The sequence below is a fragment of the Betta splendens genome, chromosome 6, assembly GCF_900634795.4.
Source record: "Betta splendens chromosome 6, fBetSpl5.4, whole genome shotgun sequence".
In the NCBI taxonomy this organism is placed as follows: domain Eukaryota; kingdom Metazoa; phylum Chordata; class Actinopteri; order Anabantiformes; family Osphronemidae; genus Betta; species Betta splendens.
This window is the reverse complement of record NC_040886.2, coordinates 5,691,982-5,712,270: the sequence shown is the minus strand read 5'-3', so window position 1 is coordinate 5,712,270 and position 20,289 is coordinate 5,691,982. Positions and strand designations below refer to the sequence as shown.

At 45.2% G+C, this 20,289-nt stretch overlaps 1 long non-coding RNA gene across 1 annotated transcript in view; it reads left to right on the top strand.

Moving 5' to 3' along the window:
- The window catches only part of LOC114857069 (uncharacterized), a 75,243-nt gene that overhangs the window by 39,884 nt on the left and 15,070 nt on the right, over positions 1–20,289 (top strand). The window contains exon 3 of the long non-coding RNA XR_003786168.3: positions 12,639–12,808. This is a non-coding gene — a long non-coding RNA (uncharacterized LOC114857069). The remainder of the gene's footprint in view (positions 1–12,638; positions 12,809–20,289) is intronic.

Genomic DNA, 20,289 nt, shown 5'->3' with positions numbered 1-20,289 from the left:
GCAGCCAGTCCTGGGCAGCTGGGATCTGGGGGCGCTCCCCGCAGTTCTGCAGTGTGCTGACGCTGCCCCCTTTTCTCTCGCCCCCACCGCTCTTTAATTCTGCCTTTTTACTTCCAGCCAGCTTCAGAACACAATACAGAGGAGCCCTGTGCTGTGCTGTGCCGTGGCCACAGGCGCACACCCTGGGTGTGCACACACACATCCACGCTATTATGAGCCATTGAAAGAGACAAGACCAAAGGCGGAAAGAGGAGCAGACGCCTCTCAGATGCTGAGCTTGGCTTCGTGTGCCACTTGACACAGGCGGCCGCACACAAGATAACTGTTGTTTATTGTTTATGGAAGGACCCTCTGCCACACTCCATGCTCTCTTCATCTGGAGCCTCCTAAAGGGCCGCAGCCAAGAGCCACGGGGGAACGGACAAATGACGCTCCCACTGTACGCGTACTGTACGAGCGCATTTACTGTACAGTTGTTAGACAGGGTAGGCCGTTTGGACCCACTGAGGTCATTACAGCAGGTGAGACGTGCTTCCTCTCAGATCTAGTGCATCAGAGGACACATATTAATATTTGAATACCTCCTGTGGGTTTTAGCACACGTTGTACTCAGGGAGTGTTAGACTGATGGGTGATGATGGGTGATGGGGAGGCTCTGCAGATCGATCAGATATGGGACTTTCAGGATATTTGCAATCCTGACTCTCTCTCTTAGACTCAAATATATAGTACAATATAAATACAGTAAAACAATAAAGATTTTGTGAAAGTTCAATGCAAATGCCCAGTATTTAGCATAAAGGCTTGGCTATGATACTAGAGCAGTGCAATGAAGGTATCAAAAACTGTTTATATTTATCCTACAGAGAAAGTACAAAGACCAGGTAAAACACAGTTGATGAGTCCTGGCCTTTTTTTTAACTTCACATACTTTAATAAGGTGATTTTAACTCAGTAGTGGTCTGCAGTTCTTGGGAAAATCGTCAGCAGTGTTGTGGGGTTATTATTGACCTTTGGTGGGTGTTAATGGTGAGTAATTTTGTCTTTTCTCAGTCAGTGCCACCATTCACTAGTTGTACTGTGTTAAAACGATGTATTACATCAATTTTTATGTTAAGATCCCGCTTTATGAGGCTAAATGCCCACTCAGGTCTAATGCGCTGACAGAAACTTGTTGCTCTGTACCAGGTTCTCAGCAGTTAAACCCAATAGAGAAATTCCTTCCTAATGGTGCATGAAAGTAATGATTCACCATTATATTATTGTCTGAAACCTTGTCAGATCCTTTCCACATTACCTCAACGCTGCACCTAAAGTCAACTCCATTCACTTTTATGCAGTTCCTGTAGATTTTGTTCCTCCACAAAAACATCTGCTCAGCTCATTTTGATGCGCGCACCCTGACCTTTCATCATAATGTGCAGTCGCCAGTGAAGAAGCTGCAGCTGGGCACCGACCGGGCCTGACGGCAACAGAGCATGAATAGCAGGGTAGCCTCGGGCGCTATGAAAAACTCCTGCTGACGACTGCGCCGGCGGGGTCACAGCCCCTCCACGCTGCCCCGCGAAAGGAGAGCGAGCGTAAACAGGCGTAATCGGCCGAGACCGAAAAGGACTTGGACTGTGTTCTTGTAAATAATTGCATTCATTGTTCTCTGCCACTGTTGGTTATGGTCACAAGCTGTTTGGTAGGCCCCTGTCTGTCTAGTGCTCCCCATGAGCCCGGTGTCAGCCCCTACGCCCCCAAGGGGAGCAACTTGTGCCAGGGGTGAGGATGCCAGCTCCCTGACCCGGTGGCCCTGAGTCTGATGTGCCCACGCCAGGAGCAAACGCTGCCTTCGCCAGCTCAGAGATTCAGGGCGTGCTGTGCGCATGCTGCTCCACTGTTAAATAAAGCTGGTTCAAAGAGCACATTCCAGCCCCGGCTCAGCGGCGAAATAGCAAGCTCTCTTGCTTTTAGTGTCAAAGCACCAGATTGTTTCATTTTATTGCTTTGCCTTTATCTGGGCTGACTGTGGTACAATCTGATTGGGTCCAGCATGTTATTAGCCTCCGTTGTTGGCTGTGGGAACAGCAGATGGCCTATTTGGACCAGATTACCAGTAGTCCTTATCTTAAGTGAAGAATTAATGCCAAGTGCTCAGATGTGTTAAGGAAGCGACACGTCCACATTGTGAATGCGATGCAGTGAACCTATCTGGAAGTGAACACTGCCACTGTGTATATACTGTACAGTATTGGACTGTAATGAGAGAAGACTGTATAGGAGACTTGAGTAGTGCTAAAGTTACAGCAGTAACTTTCTAGGTGAAAGGGAATAAGAACGAACTAACTTTGGTTGATTAAAGACACAGTCAGACAAACGCTGCCAAATGGACTGTAAGAATAAAATAAATCAGGAAGTTGCCGTGAGGTTCATGTTTTCTCTGCCTCTCTCCCTCTGGATTTCTCTTTTTCTTTTTTCTTTTGTTTTCCTTGTTACTTCTTACACAACTGTAAGTGTCAGCCGGAAACCCCTTTGTGTTATTGCTTCCAAAGTAAAGTTTGCAAAAACAAGCGTGGGAAAAGTCCCAGCGCAGCGCAGCATCATCTGCAGCCTGTAATGATTGAACCTCAATGACATCATGGTGTGTTTGAGTGCGGGGCTCTGGTAACGGTGCTGTGCATCTCCTCAAAATACCAGTGGCTAAGTGGAACACACAAGCTGAGCTCGGCAATGGAAGTCAGATGCTCGTCTCCTCTTGCCGTCACTGAAGTCACCCTGTTTCCTTTTTTTGTCGTCATCTGCTGATCATTTTCGGAGACTCCGGTGAGGGGCCTCCTTCACCCGGGCTCCAGTGTGTTACTGTATGGTGAACGTCTAAGAATATACAGGCCTCTGGTACAAAGTGGACTTGGGTCTATTCTGCCCCAGGCCACAGCATTTGATCTGCACCCCCTTTGCTGGAGTTGCTCACTGCATGAGTGTACAACACATTCAGGATGTTGTGGCATTTAGTTGTATAATATTCTGACGTTACATTGGAAGTAAACTGTTTCATATGTTGCTTAACATCATGGGAACCTTAAGTCTCGCATTCATAGATTCATTCCTCTTCTTATCTTTGTTACTGCTTGCAGTTCCTTTTTAAGTGAACTTCCTGTAAAACTGGTTACCAGGTTTGTATCATACCCTTGTTTCTTTTACTTTCATATTGTATACATTACCCCGCTGAGTACTTGCATCTGTGGCGCATTCCTGCAGCGCGAAGCGAACAGCAATTTCTAACCCGGCAGCTGAAATCTGATGCAGTGCCTGGATTAAATTGAGCCTTTATGTGCCCATTCTGTTGTAAATAGCACGGTCTTCATGCGAACTGCAAGAATAATTGTAGGTGGGGAATGTTTTATCAAGTCTGATTAAGGTCAGTCATCCTGCCACAATGGAGCAGAGATCAAAGCGAGAAGGGAACAAAAACTCCTGGGCCTACAGGTAGTGAAGCAGTTAGACCAGGAGCATGTAGCACCCACCCACGCACCTTCAGTTTCCCATCTAGTGTGGGATGATCCCTAAAGATGTGAAACTCAAACCATGTTGTGTGTTGGTTTTAATCATGTGTTTGACATCAGATGGTGGATAAGTGGTGAGTGCTGAGAATGCGGAGGGAAAATGGCTTTATTGTCTCACAGTAAAATAAAACAATCTCGTATTGCTGTCAGCTTAACGAGTTATTTATAAAAGTGCGTGAGGAGCCAGCGTCCAATCAGATGTGCAGTATCGACAACGCTCGGCCAACGAGCGCCGAAGACTTCGTCTCATCGTTGAGTGCTATTAATTTAGTGCTTGGGTCACGCATTCCCCAAACGTGCTGTAGAATGTGAGCCGTTAAGTATTTTAGTCCCTTTAAAAAGCCGGCGTTGCTCTGCTGCGGCAATGGCACCAGAAAAAACAGCAGAAAATAAAAACAGATGCAAATAAAACACTCTGTGAGAGAGAGCGCGCAAACTGTAACCATTTCCCTTTTTCATGGCAATAAGGGATATTTTCAGTGTGTTTGGAATACAGGAATTGTTTTCATCCGAGTGAGAATATTCTTTGTTTGGTTTATGCACAAACATTAGCTAATACCCAGGTGTTGAAACAGCATGAACAAAGACATGCGTAGAATGCTACGACGATCAGAGCAAGAGAGCACATGTCGGCTTCGGAACCAAAGGGGGACGCTCATGTTTTGGGGGAAAAAATTGATATTTCCCACCAACGAACGTGAGGAGAGTGGCTTTAAGCCTCGGCACCACATACTTCAACACCCATCTCTTAAATTCCTTGAGACTATATGAAATAAAAGCATAGCAAAGCAAACAGACCACATTTACAGCCAGGACTTTCCTCAACTGTGTATTTATTATTTATAAATTCAATGTGTTTTTTTTTCTTTTTGTTTGATTTTAGTCCATAACAGCGTAGACGGCATAATCAGTCATGTTGTGATCCTGACTTTGGATATAGTGAACTGATGAATGGTAAAAGATATAGCTTGAAAGTAAGTTTGTAATGAGTTAAATTCAATTTAAAAAAACTGTGTACAATATTGTATTAGGGAAGTCCAAATATGCTGTGCTAAGCAGAAGAAGAAAGTCAGAGCACAGCACATGGTCTGAATGCTACGCTTCTCTCTACTTCCTTCCTCATTGTACATAATCGTGTTCCTCCCTTTCACATCCATTTGCCCCCTTCCACTGGAACCAGAAAATCAATCTGGAGCATACACATTGTCAAACAATGATGTAGACCCTGCTCTACCCTATACATGGGGCCATACGTGATTGAGTCAAGATTTGGTCTGGGCTGTCGGAAAGTACGGTCTCAATTACTCATTGCAGGGCTCCCACATACATGCACCTTTACACACACTCACTCACACACACACACACACACACACACACACACACACACACACACACACACACACACACACACACACACACACACGTATGCATTTCCTGATTGTACCAGCTAAATTGAAGTCAGATTATTATCTGTGCATCCCAAATGCGCTTTACAGTAAACACGGCTCTCCTTTCTCAACCACTGGGAGGCCCTGCAAAAGCCAAGTGACCACCAGCCCCGTAGGAGGTGTGCTGGATGCACAGCAGATGGAAGTGGCAGCGGTGACGCATGGCAGTCATATGTGACCGAGGCCACTGCGAGATTCTGATGTGGGAACAGTTAGCGCGCAGCATCTCTGGATGCACAGAGGCACACTCGGGGTGTGCGGCTTGAATAAATAAAGCCCTCTGTGTCTCGGTGTGAATGCTCTTGCTGCCTTATTACCAGCTTGAAGTGCGGTTTTGCTGGCGATGACATCAATGACAAACAGAGCACTCTGGTTTCCTCCACTGTGATGGAAACTGCCGCTTTGAACTTCAACAACTTCTCCATTCATTCCTTATGGATGTAGACACTAGGAACTCACTTCTCCATAACCAGCATGACAGACAAGATGCTCTGGTTGCTTTTGTGAAATGTAAAATCAATAAATATATTCTTCAGTTTCAATTAGGGGATTAATAGAATAATAGATTAACAGTTTACCCATAAAAGTCACATGCTTAGATAATGTTGACTTTAGGCATTTTATAACCAGATTGAAACTGACTACACACCTCAAAGTACCACTTGATGTTTGTGTTCTACTTTTACCTGAAATTCAGAACAAATTTTTTGGGAGACTCACACTTCCAACATTGCAACATAGTATTTTAAAAACACATTTCCAAATGCTCCCACCTAAGGTGGCATTATACAGTAACATCTTTCATTTTACAAAATAGAACATACTGTAGCAGCCTCAGTAATAGTGCACCACATATTAACATAGTATATGCTGTATGTATGTTTTATTTTTACACGTTTACTTGCTTGTTACACCAAGAATGTGATGTAAAGAAAAGGGCCAGGCGTTTATCTAAGAGTTTATCTCTGCAATCACAAGGTCTATTTGAATGAAAGTAAAGACATAATGTAGGGGACACTTGTGAGATGTGATATGAGGTGTAAAAATTTATGTGTGTTTTTGCATTGCATATATTTGAAGTTTCTGAATAACACAAAGTAGAAAAAAAAGTGAGTTCCATATGAAACAAAAAGCACTTTCAGGATAAATGACACCTCAGCAGCTCTAAACCTCCATAAATTGTAGCACAATGTGTGAACATTATTTAGCAAAAAAATTGGTTTGATAGAATTAGGCAGAACTAAGTTCTAACACATAACATTTTTTATGTAGACAATGAGGTGAGGTCTGAATTTTCTAATATAGATTTCTAATGTCTTTCCATCTCTATAACACATCATAGCAATAAAAGTGATAAATACAGCCAAATAACTCTTATTTACAGAACATATCCAACCATTCCACCATGTCCAAGCAGTCCAAACGTGTCACTGTACATGTACAGCCACGAGAGTAGGGCGACTGAAAGTGCTTCCATATTGATGGCCGTAAAAGTACCTAGAAACAACTTATAGTGGACAATGAGAGGTCATTTGTATCGTCAGAGCCTATGGAGTTGGCCTAAAATCACCAACATGGGATTGACAGCACTGCCTGCCAGTCAGAATCGTCTGTGACAATATGTCCAGCCAATAAAACGCTTTAAACAGGAGAGCTTCCCAAGATGTAGGAATAACAGAAAATTGGACTGTTAAAGTCTTAGCTTTCACTGGAGCTATAGTTTATTTGCTTTCCATAAAGAATCATAGCTGTAAAGTCACAAAAGCATTGCATGTTCCAACCCAGGATGGCGCTACTCGCTAGTAGTTGTTGTTTTATATTTTTGTTTATTACTGAGACTGTGTTAAGTGCATGTGAAAGACATTAATAAAACAATGAAGCTTGGACTGTTTAATTTGATGTCAAGCATGTCTATAGTTATTCATAGTCAGTGCATGGGTCCTTCAAACCCCACGTCCCCTAGTCTGGGGACATAAGAGGGACCAAATTCTGTGTGATACTGTAGGGCCTAAAATAAGCTATGTTGTAATTCTGCTGAACCACACCAAAAAACAATACTTATATATGTTATAAATAGTTCCCCTCAAGTTACCCATCTCAGGGCTGATTTCACTGAATCCACGTGACTGATTTGACTTTCACATCAGCGATGCCTAAAAATACACATCACGGACCACAACAGGACGAAAAATGAACCCCCTCAAATGACACAGCTCTGTGCTAAGTCACCTTCCAGATTGGAAAATCTCATTTCAGAATTAAAGTAGAAGTTTTTCTTTTTGCCAATCACCCTATTCACATTCCTGTGTCTTATTGTTATCTATTTATCTATCCATTGCTGATATATCCATTTACATGTTGGAACTTTGCTTCTATTTCCTTTCTTTGCTGATGATTATCTAATTTTTGAGGCCAGAATTACCTGCGCAATATTATATAAACATTACAAACATGTCGTCAGTAAAGCACAGTATTAAAGGAGGTGTTCAGTGTTGCGTTCCTGACATGATTTATACAAATGGTTCTGTTTGATGTACAGCATGATGATGAAGCAGGGATGTGATTAGCATAGCGCTAACCAGAACGCAGAGGAAGCCAGTCTGGCTCGGTCAGTTTAAAAATATATCCCACCCACATCACGTCTGATTTTAATGTAGAAAAGGGAAACCGCTTTTTCAGGCTTGCATACGTTTTGTCTAGTGTAGGATGGTGGCATGATGCTGGAGGACTGAGTGTGTTTGTGCTCCATAGTGGAGCAGTGTATAGTCACGTGTGTGTGTGTGTGTGTGTGTGTGTGTGTGTGTGTGTGTGTGTGTGTGTGTGTGTGTGTGTGTGTGTGTGTGTGTGTGTGTGTGTGTGTGTGTGTGTGTGTGCGTGTGCGTGTGCGTGTGCGTGCGCATAAGATGTTCCTGTATCCCAGCACACATGCCTGTGTTTGCATGTGTTCACATCCAGGGACTTTGTCCTACAAAAGGTGCGCTAGTCAGTCAGCTGAGAGAGAGAGAGAGAGAGAGAGAGAGAGAGAGAGAGAGAGAGAGAGAGAGAGAGAGAGAGAGAGAGAGAGAGAGAGAGAGAGAGAGAGAGAGAGAGAGAGAGCTAGATACTCTATATCTCTCTCTCTATCTCTCTCTACTCTCTGCGATACTCTTACTCTCTCGCGTCTCTCTCTCATCTGTCCTTCTCCTCTCCTCTCGTCTCTCCTCTCTCTCGCTCTTTCTTAGAATGACAACACAGATCTGAGTTCTGGGGCAAAGACAAGCGAAAACAAGGCAGAGCAGGTGGCGCCGGAGTTCAGAGCGCGCTGCTTTGAACCAGCTTCCAGATGTTTATGCATTGCAAATATTGCAACCATAATGGTGGGCACATGCAGGTTAAAGTAGCATCTAGTTCAGCCCGGGTCCATTACACCGGCGTGGCGTCCCTCTCTTTGATCTTGATCTTTACTCCAGTTGCTTATAGATTTATTACCCAGCTGAGTCACAATGAGCATAATGATATTTTCTGCCACTGTGTGTCAATGGCAGCGTCTGGCTCTACTGCAAAGAGAGTTCGACTCAGATGATAATGTTACAGCGTCTCTTTAGATCATGGTGTAACCTTAACACTTTACATGGGAGGATTAAAGTTGCGCCGCTTCACTGCACTGATTAGGAGGTAATAACAGATAGGAGTGAGTGACAGACAGACTAACTACCCTTCCACCCACGCTGTTGACAAGGCAGGGCGCCTGATGACGTTGTCATTCAGGGAAGTACAAACAGTAACAGCACTGACCGACCTGAGCACTCTTTGAACTCCGGATGAATTGCGGGTCTATCAGCAGCTGTTCAGAATGACCTTACCACGCGAAAATCAATCAGTACAAACATACTGGGAATACTGGGGTGGTGGCGCATTGGAAGGGGCAAAATGTATCTGGTGTGTGTGCTTAAGATTGTGTTGGACTGGTCCAGTGTGTTATGTACTGTGGTGATGAGGAAAACCTGAGATGTTTCTGGGAAAGTCCTCTGATCTTTCTGTTATAATGTCATGGCTGATCATAGGCCCTTGGCTGGACTGGCGGACTCAGCCTAATGGGGAAGCTCTTCTACAAACCAGCTCAACTCACACAAACTAAATACTACTTCAGTGTTTGGACTTGATTTATGGTCCATCCTCGTACAGTAGGGCCCTCGAAACCGAACAGCTGGAGGAGCCTCAGATGCGTAATGGCTGCCAGGCCGCCGCACCCATCCTGGCACGGGCCAGGATGGGTGCCAGCTGACTAGTTAGCTGGCATTATTACCTCGGCTGGCTAGGACGCCCCTCTCCACCCCCGTTAACTTTGTGCCATTCACTTCACGCTCGTCTCTGTCATATTGTGGGCCTCAGGCGGCCTGTCGCTGCTGCACACGCAAATGTGGGCTGAGGCATGCGTTGGTTATCTCCTCCTGGAAAAGCAATGCCCTTGTTGCTTCATATAGCGCGGCTCTAGTGACCGACCATTGATAAGGCTAATGTCTCCCGATAGCTACTGAGCTTTCAAGTCCTGTCACAAAACAGCCGGCTCCCTTTTATGTTGTTTTCCCAAGCCAAGGACAGACAGGCCTCCCCACGGGACAGAGCTGGCTAATCAGTAATCACTAACTAACTGAGCCCAGCGCTCCCTTTGCATGGACTGCTTTTTCACTCCTTCTTCATCCTCGTCGTTCTCCCTCTTTTTTGTTTCCCTTCTCCGCTCGCTCCTTTTCTACTTGCTCCCTGCTCACATCACTTGCTGTTTCGCTCATCTTCAATCCCAGCCGCAGAGCGAATGCCAAACCTCACCAAGCTACTGAATCAAAAATACAGGAGGGGGGGATCAGGAAGTCTGGGGCCATGGCTGTGCCACAGACACATGGTGTTATATTAAAACATTAGTACCACTATATGACTTTATTTAGATCTTGCCAAATAAAATTGATTAGGTGACAACGACAGAACAAAAGAAGAATCATCCTCGGCCACCCTGGCTGCGCTCCTCCTTTCAGAGCCAACAACAGCAGCTCCTCTCCACACTTTCTGTGGAAAGTGATCTGGCCATACTTGGCCTCTTGTTCAAAAGCTCACGCTCCCCTGCTCCCCTACACTCTTGCAGGCTGTATAGTCAATTAGCTCTACACAGTTCACTGTCTTCTCCTGTAATTTAAAAGTTTGCATTCAAAGATTTATCCTCAAGATCTATGAATAAAAAGCATTATTGTTATTGAATGCACGTGGCATCTCATCTTTGTCTCCCCATCGTGCTCATTACTTCCAGTATCAGTTTGAATATGCAGTAAGTGGTCCTTATGGTTGACATCCTGTGTTTGGCAAAGCAGGACACGGGGTCAATGGTGCTTTTAAATGCATGGCGTCTTATATGTGATTTAGTTTTTATTTGCCTCAGTGAGATATGTTCAATATGTAAACAAAAACAAAAATCCCATTGCTTTAAGTGCACAGAAACTCCTGGTTCAGCATGCAAAAGCTAATGCTGCTTTCTAGCACCAAACGTTGCTCATACAGTACATTTACAGTTACCACAGGGCTCATTTTTGTGAGAGTTTTAAAATGCAGCATATTTTGTGATGTGTCAACTAAAGTTATGTATAGCTGACACATTAAAAGTATTTGATTTTTCACGCCCCTTTTACCCATGACAATTTTGTTGCTTGACCCCACTGCTAACTCACAAACTAGTTCACCATCTGGCCCAAATGCATTGTGGGTGGAGGAAATGACCTCAGTGATGAGGAACGTGTTATCAGCTCTGTCCAGGACATCCTTCATACAGTACAGTAATGTCACATAGCAGCATGACTCCAAGATTAAGGTGCTGCAGCTGACATAGTGACAGGGCAGCAGACAGTTTACAGGGCATAAGTAGCTTGTGTGTGTCTTCATGTGGCTAGAACTCACATCCATGAGCAGCTTTATAAGCAATAAGACAATTAAACAAAACTCAGGGATATGTGAAGTAATAGTAAAGCTTTAAGAATGTAGAGCAAATATACAGTACTGGCACTTTATTTTTATTGACAAAAGGTCCCTACATATGCAAGAGGGGAGCTTTCCAGCTGTCTGGAAAATAGATCAGCACTAGGACTTAATTTTAATTTAATTAATTTTTATTATTTTATATTATTGAATAAGCTGATCTCCAGTTATATGCACCACGTGATCATAAGTTGCGACTTTAAAAAAAAAATTCCTTCATGGCGTCTGTTTGTATTGTGGGAATAACTGTTTTGAACAGCTGACAAGCATGAAACAACTTGGAAACAACCAGAGTAACTTACTGTGTACGCAGCAACTCAAATAAAGATCCTTTCCGTCTTTAATTTAAGCTACAGACACAGAGCATGGATGTCTTTCAGGCTCTGATTATGTACAACGGTGAGTGGATGTGTTGTACATACTGACTGTACTATACAGTCCACCCATTCTACTTCATTAGGTTCTTGTGGTCCCCTCTGGTTGTAGCAGGGAACACATTCCTCCCTGCCATCATCCTTTGCCCCCTCCCCTCCCACCGGCTACACTGCTGGATAACCAGACCCAGATGGTACCTGGTACAGACACCAGCAGCTCGAGCTTTGCCTTTTGTGAGTCAGACGGTGCAATCAGTAGCCAGGAAGCCCAGAAGTAAGGTGTGGGCCTTTGTGAGGCCGTGCTGGGGTGAACGGAGGCATGTGAAGGGAAGACAGGATGGAGGGGGTGGCGCAACAGTCGGCCAGCCTCGCTCTTTACATGCCTTACACAAGTCGCTGAACTCAAATAAGAAATCCACATTATTGATCTACTGTATATGCAGAAATTTTGTGTTGCTACGTATTGTTGGGGGAGGATGTAGAGTACAGTGTGTGTGGGTGGGTGGGAGAACGCAAGGATCCAGCATCCGGCCTGACCAGTGATAATGTTGAGGCACTGATCCGGCCATTAGTATTATTTTACATGGTTAATCTGAATGCTATACTGTCCCAACTGGGAATGTGAAGGGATAACAGAGTACTAGAGAGAGAGAGAGAGAGAGAGAGAGTGAGAGAGAGTGAGTGAGAGAGCAAGCGTGTGCACATGGATAAAACATGATAAGGAAAAGAAGTCAAAGAATGTGGTATTGTGCATGTTGAAGGCAGGTGGAAGACAGTCTGTGCATGGAAATGCATGGGAACACTGGGCATTAGGGAGCAGGAATGTCAGACAGACAGACATTAAAGACATTCGATATGAACCCCCCGCTGCGCTTCACCATTCTCCCCACATTCCCACGAACCGTGGAGTAAAGAAACACCGGGACCAGGACTATGAAATACTGTATGCCTCAACTGATAACTAGCTGTGGCTGCTTTTACCTTTTCACACATAAATGCACACGCGCACTGCTTCTGACGGGCTTCTCCTTCCTGGAAGGTTTCTCTATTTCTCACTCGCAGGTAATGCAATCTGAAATAAAGCAGAATTGATGAGTTATTTCTCAACTGCTGTCTGGTGAACTACAGAAACCAAGGCCTGGCGATGCTTGTTACTAGACACCGTTTACTGGTCTGACACAAAGCGAAGGGGATTTTTCTTTTTACTGTGCTGTTTTTCCATTTTGAAGTTGTCACGTTCCTTGATTAAAGCACTTTATTCACACTGATAGGTGCCCACCTTTCCTTGGCATGAAGTGGCCGTGCCATTGCAAACAGTGGTGCGAATGGGAGCCAACGGAAACAACACCAGTCATCTCTCCTCTATTCCCCACCCAGGCTGATAAGATTAACCACCGGCCTGTGGCTCCCAGCTGTTGAGCACCCAACCGGCTTCAGGCATGTACGAAACACAGAAACACACCAACACACTCAGTAGAAAGCTGCACCTGATTTAAACCCATTTAAACATGTCGAGGTCCCGGCAACCACACCCTGAAGATTCAAAATGGTCGACTTGCTCAGTCTTGGTTTCTTTTTTTTTTTTTCTCATAACCATCAAGAGCCGTAGTCTCATAAATTCCCTTTACACATCCATCATGCATAAAAATTTCAAATGAATGAAAATTAGGGTTTCTAGTTGAGTAATTTCCTACAGCACCAATCATGTAGTAAATTTCCCCACCTACTTTTTTATGCTTAAGTTTCATCGCTAGCAGGAGTTTTTAATAGTCTGCAGACGAGCCCTTTATAAAATTGACGCTGAACTCAAAGGCTTGTGAACAGAACGCGTCTTTTTTAGTGGCGCCGTAGCGGATGAGGAGGGTGTGCTCTTAAATGTCCAGAAAGTGAAAACACAATGTGCAAACTGACGGCAACCAGGACACGAAAGCATGTACAGTAGCGTAAAGTCAGGTGAAAGAAACCAAAGCAGTGACGCGCTCCGTTTCCTATAAATATGAAGCCGTGGGAATGCTTCGGCGGTGGTGTTTTCCCTCGGTCCAACTCGCAGTTCACATAGGTGTGAGTGTAAAGTTTCCACATCTGAAGTAAAACCTTCTTCTCTGCCTCCGTGTTGTGTGTATGATCTGATTTCTCTGACTTTCTGTGTTTTTTTTCCTGTTTGATCATTTTCACGCTTTAACACCCCCCCCCACCCCCGGTGTCGACCTCATCCACTGGTCTGAGTGAACACATCCTGGACGTTGCTCTGCTTAACTGGTGTGGTTAACTAGTTCACGGCTGCCACACACAAAAACACAATGCGCCACTAAAACCTGAACAGTGACGTAATTTTCAGTTTTATATGACACGACATGCACGTTCTTTCCCTCAACAACCAGTAATTGATCGACACAATCAACGCATTCCCGCTCTCTAAACAGTGAGTCCAGAACGTGCTCCATCCCTCGCCTGTGATGTAAGTGTGACTGATAGCGGAGCAGCTGTTTCCGGGGGGCCGCGCCGCTGTCTGCCGTTAGCGCTGCCGCTGGCCTGCTGCACCCGTCCCTGTCCAGCTGTCTGCCTCGCTCTGCTGCTCCCTGCTCTGCACGCCGCCACTCATAGAGGGCGCTAGTCAGGCTGCAGCTGCACAGCTCAAGGGGGGGAAGCTGTCAGCAGAGCCTTTCACATTCAAAACACAGCATTTTGAAGTTCCCCTCATTATTCCCAGGCTGATTTTATGGAGAAAGAAATCTTAAAATGAATGATAATGAATGTGCAGAGAGTCTTCTGCAGTCATTGTTGCCCGATGGCTGCTGAGCATCATGGGATGTGTCAACTGCTCCTGCCCCACCTGCAGCTTCCACCCTGAGTCAGAGCGAGAGCTCTCAGCTGTTCCCGGCGCCGCCGCCCGCCGCTTGTGACACCTCGCGCTTCACCTTTTGTTTCACATCCACCCTGGCAAACGCAGAGAAACATCCTGTTTGCAGCCCAGCGGAGGATTTCACTGTGTGAACACAGCTCTGTTGGACACAGTTTGGCAGGCAGTTAGCGGCGCCGCATACTTGTGCGAGTGTCTTCACTGTCCCACCCTTTTGATTATGAGTCACAGCAATAGCAGTTAACCTAAGTCCAACGGTGACTAACAGTGTGTGTGTGTGTGTGTGTTTTGAAATGGGTGTGCGACCTGCCTCCAGATACTTTGCTAGTTAATGTATTGTTTCTGGATCAGGGTTCACCAAAGGCGGCAGGTAGTGTTCCAACATACTGGCTTCTATCAATGAGTGATGCCGCCTTGCTCTCCTTCGTGTACAGTAAACTGCCCGTAAACGGCGGCGACACAGCTTTCAAATAATCTCTCCATCATTCCAGACGTGGCAATTATCAACCAATCACATGGGAGTCAGTCCCCCCCCCGTCATGTGCGCTCATTTTGCCCGACAACAGTTAAAGTTTAGTCAGAAGCCTCTGGGAGTGAAGGAGAGCTCTGGTTTGAAGGACCCGTTTCTACTGTAGTTGGATAAATAAAAATACTTACTACGTGTCACAGCTGAAGCGTTGAAGTGAGCAGGAAAAATCGGACTCAACCGTCAAAAGTGCAACATTTGACCTTCTAGTGTTGGAGGAACTCGAATGGAGGCTTCTCCTCTTTGATGATACATTTGTGATCTTGACAGTCAGTGACGTATTTTTAATCTTTCCAATAAACATACAATAACGGTAAATATAAGAGCCGTACCTGATTATTGGGCGCCTGCGACCTTGTGTTGACGTGCTCTGACTCTTCTGCCACTTTGTGAGTGCATCCCTGATGTGGGCGTGGTCAGTAGGACTGCAGGCAGACGTCACCACAACAATTAGCTGTGCTACACTAGGCACTGAATCCATCCATTCCAATGGATAGACTTTAACATAGTTTTATATGGACTAAGATGTAAAACTCTTGACACATTTTGTTTTTTAAGTATTGCACAATTTTGGTGACTCTAAAAGCGAGCGAAGCTCTGGGAGCGCAAACACTTCTCCCGTCTCCCTTGTTTTTACTGCTCACCTGGGTGATTCCTTTCCTAAAGGGGCCTCACCTCTGGTTTTATTCCATCCACCAAAGGGCTGAAGTCTCACCCCTCGACTGTTTAGTTCATTTACTGCTATTTCAAACACATCTGTACCAATAATCCTCCTAGTCAGCCTGTAGATGTTAAGGTATCGCTGCAGGACACTTGTCTTCTCCATATTTTTGTCTCTGTAGTCACAGCTAAAATTGTGAACTATGGTGACTGTGGCCATTTCGGTTCGTCTCTCTGAACTTCCCTTCTCTGTGTAACCACTGTTCAGACTTCCCTTTGTGAATCATGAATGAGAGGAATTTGAAAGTAGAACTTCAGTAGAGCAAACGTCTGGTTCATTCATCAACTGGATGGGTTTTTATAGGTGTGACAAAAAGGCTACTTGGATAAATGTCCCATCATTTATCAAATTATATCAGTCATAATTTGTCCAATATTCTGATCTGACATGAAATAAAGCTTAAGAAAGATATCCTAATGTACGTGTGTGTGTGTGTGTGTGTGTGTGTGTGTGTGTGTGTGTGTGTGTGTGTGTGTGTGTGTGTGTGTGTGTGTGTGTGTGTGTGTGTGTGTGTGTGTGTGTGTGTGTGACCATCCATATCTCCCTGCCTTTTATGTGAGTGACGATCGGCTGATTCTGTGGATTAAACGCTGACTCTGTCCCCAAACGAGGCCAAGTCCCAGGTGTTTCAGACACCATGTTGCCCTCTCGCTCTCATTTGCGTACACAGATGTCGAAGCTTCCACCTTCTGTCTACTTGGAGTTCTGCAAAATCCCCCAAACCTCATTTCAAACCATACGAGTAAAATTCTCACTTAAGAAAATGCTTAAGCGCGGCTGTTTTTAATGTGTTTTGTTTTTGTTACGCACGCATTTGAATTTCGCCCTTGGCGCGATGCAGATTCCCTGCGTGTGTTTGTGCATGTGCGGCGGCCGCCGGAGGTTATGAATGAGCTCCAGCTGCACGGCCCTCTGGTCAGTATGTACAGCTGACGAACGAAGTGGAAATTATTAAAATAAACTGCCGGGTGATGAGGCAACATTCATGGGGCAGGCCTCCATATCGCCCTCACACATCTGTCTTTACAAAGATGCGCACTCTGTTGATGCAACGGACACAAATATTTAAAACACAAGGTCATCAAGTTTGTATGTGTCGTGGCAGAAAAGCCAAGATTATAATTTGAATTTTTATAATTTTTTTTCATCGTTTGATGTAAAACAAGTAGGCCTTGCGTGAAGGAGGAGAAGTAAAACTCACACAGATACATGAGCAGCAGAGGGGAGTGGTAATAGTGACAGATGGACAGAGTTGGGGAGGTGTCAAAGAGAGGGAGACAGGCCGGCTGATGGATCGGCCGACGGAGAGAGAGAGGAAGAAGAAGGGCAGCGATAAGGACAAAGACATCAGTCACGTTTAGGGGTTTTCCTCCCCCCCCACCCCCAATCTGCAAGTGGACCTTGATCCAAACCACACAGACTCTACTGTGTCATGGTGTGTGTGGCCCTGTGTCTGTGTGGGCCTGCCAATGGTGACTAGACAAATCATGACTCAGCAAGAAAAGGAGAGCGGCGTGAACCAGGACGGAGGAGAGTTTCATTGTTGAAGCTTTGCATGCGTGGCCTTATCGGGACGCAGCAGCAGAGCTCAGTGCAGGAAGAAGCTCCTCCTCTGGCTGCAGAGGTCACCTGAGCAGGTGGCACTGTTACATCCAGCGTCCTAAAGAAATGCTCATTGTTACCTCACATTTTACTCTACATTAATGAACGATGATGAACAACGATTAGTTGTGTATGTTGCACAGGAGACAGGTTTGAAGAGAAACCAGAGCATCAGCAGTTTGATTGAGACACATTTTTTGCGACAACAATTACTTGATGCCAACAGAGACGTTCGTAAGTGGAAGAACATGTTGTCGGCCCAAAACAGAAGAACTCGTGTTTGTCATTTGCAACGGCAGAACTGAGTTTGCTGTTGTGATAATGAATCACTTCTCTAGAAATGACGCTTCTAATCTCCCACTGATCAACACCTTTATCAGCAACCTCAAATATTTCTCCTCAAATAAACCGAAGCAGCTGATGCCGCGATGATGTACCTGCTGCAGAGGGAGCCCTCACTTGACCCACACCAGGTCTATGCACTGTTTAATTCCAGTGTGTGTGTGTGTGTGTGTGTGTGTGTGTGTGTGTGTGTGTGTGTGTGTGTGTGTGTGTGTGTGTGTGTGTGTGTGTGTGTGTGTGTGTGTGTGTGTGTGTTTGTGTCTCAAACACTTGCACTTGCAGTTCCTGTTTAAGGAGTTTCATTGGTCCAGGCGAACAGTGTCTGGTCTTATCTCTTGTATTTTATGTTCCTAGCGAGCCGGGGGCACAAACACCCCTTTGTGGCTGAGAGGTGGCTGGTCCCGCTCCAGACTGACCCATGCAGCTGTTCATCACTGCTGGACATGTCCACTTGTGTGCGTGCCTGTGTGTGTGTGTGTGTGTGTGTGTGTGTGTGTGTGTGTGTGTGTGTGTGTGAAGGGGGGGGCTCACTTGTATATATGCCTGTTCATGCATGTGGATACTGTATGTGTGTGTCTGCATGCCGTGAGCTGTTTGTGTGTGTTCCTCATAGTCCATTGAGCTTTTAATGTGTGTTTGATTTCATTTTGGAGATTTCGAGCAGCTCAGCGGGCTGGAAGCCTGCACGTCTGCACTCCAGCCCAATATGTTGTGAACCAATGAGCCCCCCCCCCTGTTCTTTTCTCCCCCTTCTTCACCTGGAGCCTGGTGACACCAACAATCCCCTCCATGGAGGTTCACTGCGCTGTAACACAAAGTGTATTGTGCGTGTGAGCCATAAAAAAAGTCTTTAAAGGAGCCGTCAGTGGAGGCAGCACAAAGCCACGTGCTGTGTTGGCAGTTGAGTGTGGAGAGGGCAAGAATGTGGCCCCCAGACTCAGCTCCTGGTTATTCAGGGTGTAAAGAGACTGAAAGAGAGACAGACATTAACTGGGGATTAATGATGTTTTCAAACTGAGAAATAACCTGTGGTTTGATCAAGCCTGTTGCTGGAATACATTCCTCAAATTACATTACGTTCAGAGCTTTGGGCGAAGCCTTTAAAAGTTTGTTTCCATTTTTCTCTTATTCTTATTGGGAAACCTAAAGAGATTTCTAGTGCATTAGCTGATACAGTATCATTCATGAATGCCACCTTCTAACATGATAGAACACTGGAGAAAATGTTGTGTATCTTCTCTCCTGTTTTGTTTATTTTTATGACTGTTGCCAAATTGATGACATCCAGAGGCGGAATGAAGGAAGTGAAAAAAATTCCTTCTGTCAGTTGTAAATACACAAGGTTATAGTACAGAGGTTATGACAATGAATCATTGTCCATGTGAGGTCAAAGGGCTCCCAGTGCTCCCAGTTACTGATGCCCTTTGACTCCCAGCTATGGGAAGCGTGCAGCGTGAGCCTTCTTTTTCTTCCTCCCCTCACGTCGCTGCTTCCGTTTCACAGCAGGTGTTGTTCACATCTTTTGTCAGCGTCTGCCTCTGATTCGACGAGACGCACTTGCGTTGCTCGGCCTTGTAAAAACACACTCGTTCTCCCAGCAGCGTCCCGCTCCACGCACGGGTTGCCAGGTCGCCGGTCTGAGCCGTCGGCACGCGTTTCACGTCTTCACTGGGGCTTGTGAGACCAGAGATCATGACGTGGGGCCAAATCTGATTCATTACCAGTAGAACCGCTGATGTTCCCATGTTGTGCCGTCACATAACTGCTTCCTGGGCCATGATACCTCTCACCTGCATCTCGTATTAGTGCAGTGAAACTTCTGTCTCGATAGATAAAAAGCTGTGTATTTTATAATAGTAATATCCTCAGTATGCAGAGCAGCATTCAAACCAGGTTAGTTTTAATCCTATTAGACACACATCCACTAACATAAATATATCTTTACTTATAATAAACACATTTCTTGCACCACCGTGTAAATCATGACTGTGGACTATGTATCTTTATTTAACGGGTTTTCACCAGAGTCTGGTCAACGTGCAGCTTGGAATAGACCCCTTGAATGCTTATATTAACGGCCACTCACACAACTGAAGGCTATTTCAAAGTCAACACTGAATCCAAATCACAAAAGATGCTTCTCCTTTTATCTCGCACCATAAATGATACTCGCTTGCAACATTTATCCATTTGTCCTGTTCATGCCTGCAGCTCTCGCCGTGTATTTCCTTCCTTTTGTTCCCTCCCGACCGCTCTCCGTGCCAACCCATTATATCTTCTTTATCTCAAGCCCATCTTTGATGATCTGAAACATCTCTTTCAACAACGTGTGATTGTGCTGACCTCCTCTGTAGGAACATCTGCCCGCTCGTGCTCGCGCGGGACAAACAGCTTGACAAAGGGGGAGTGGGGGGGGGACTCTCTGACCTGCCAGTCAACACACTGTTCCTGTTAACCTGAGGGTGAAAAGGTACCAAACCTCCTTGAACAAATGCTGGGGAGACCAAAGAGCTGACTGAAAGTCACCCGCTGCCTTTTCTTGGGTGGCGATGGACGGGCTGTTTACTCAGGCTTTGGACTGACTCACAAATCAAAGTGCGCCACAATGGAGAGATTAGAAAACCAAAACAGGTCCCACGTTTTACCTGCACCCTTGTCTCTTTGTTGTCACCCACCTGGATGAACTATTAACATTGCATAGCACACAAACAGATGTGCACACAACAGAGGACATTTGTAATACCATGATAAGATTGCATTATCTCCCGCCCTTTAAAAATAATGAGGCCCATCAAAGGCTGTTTGTGGTAATGAGCGTGCTATTGTTCCAAGTGGGAGATTCCCCTTCAACTGTATCATTCAGCGGCCCTG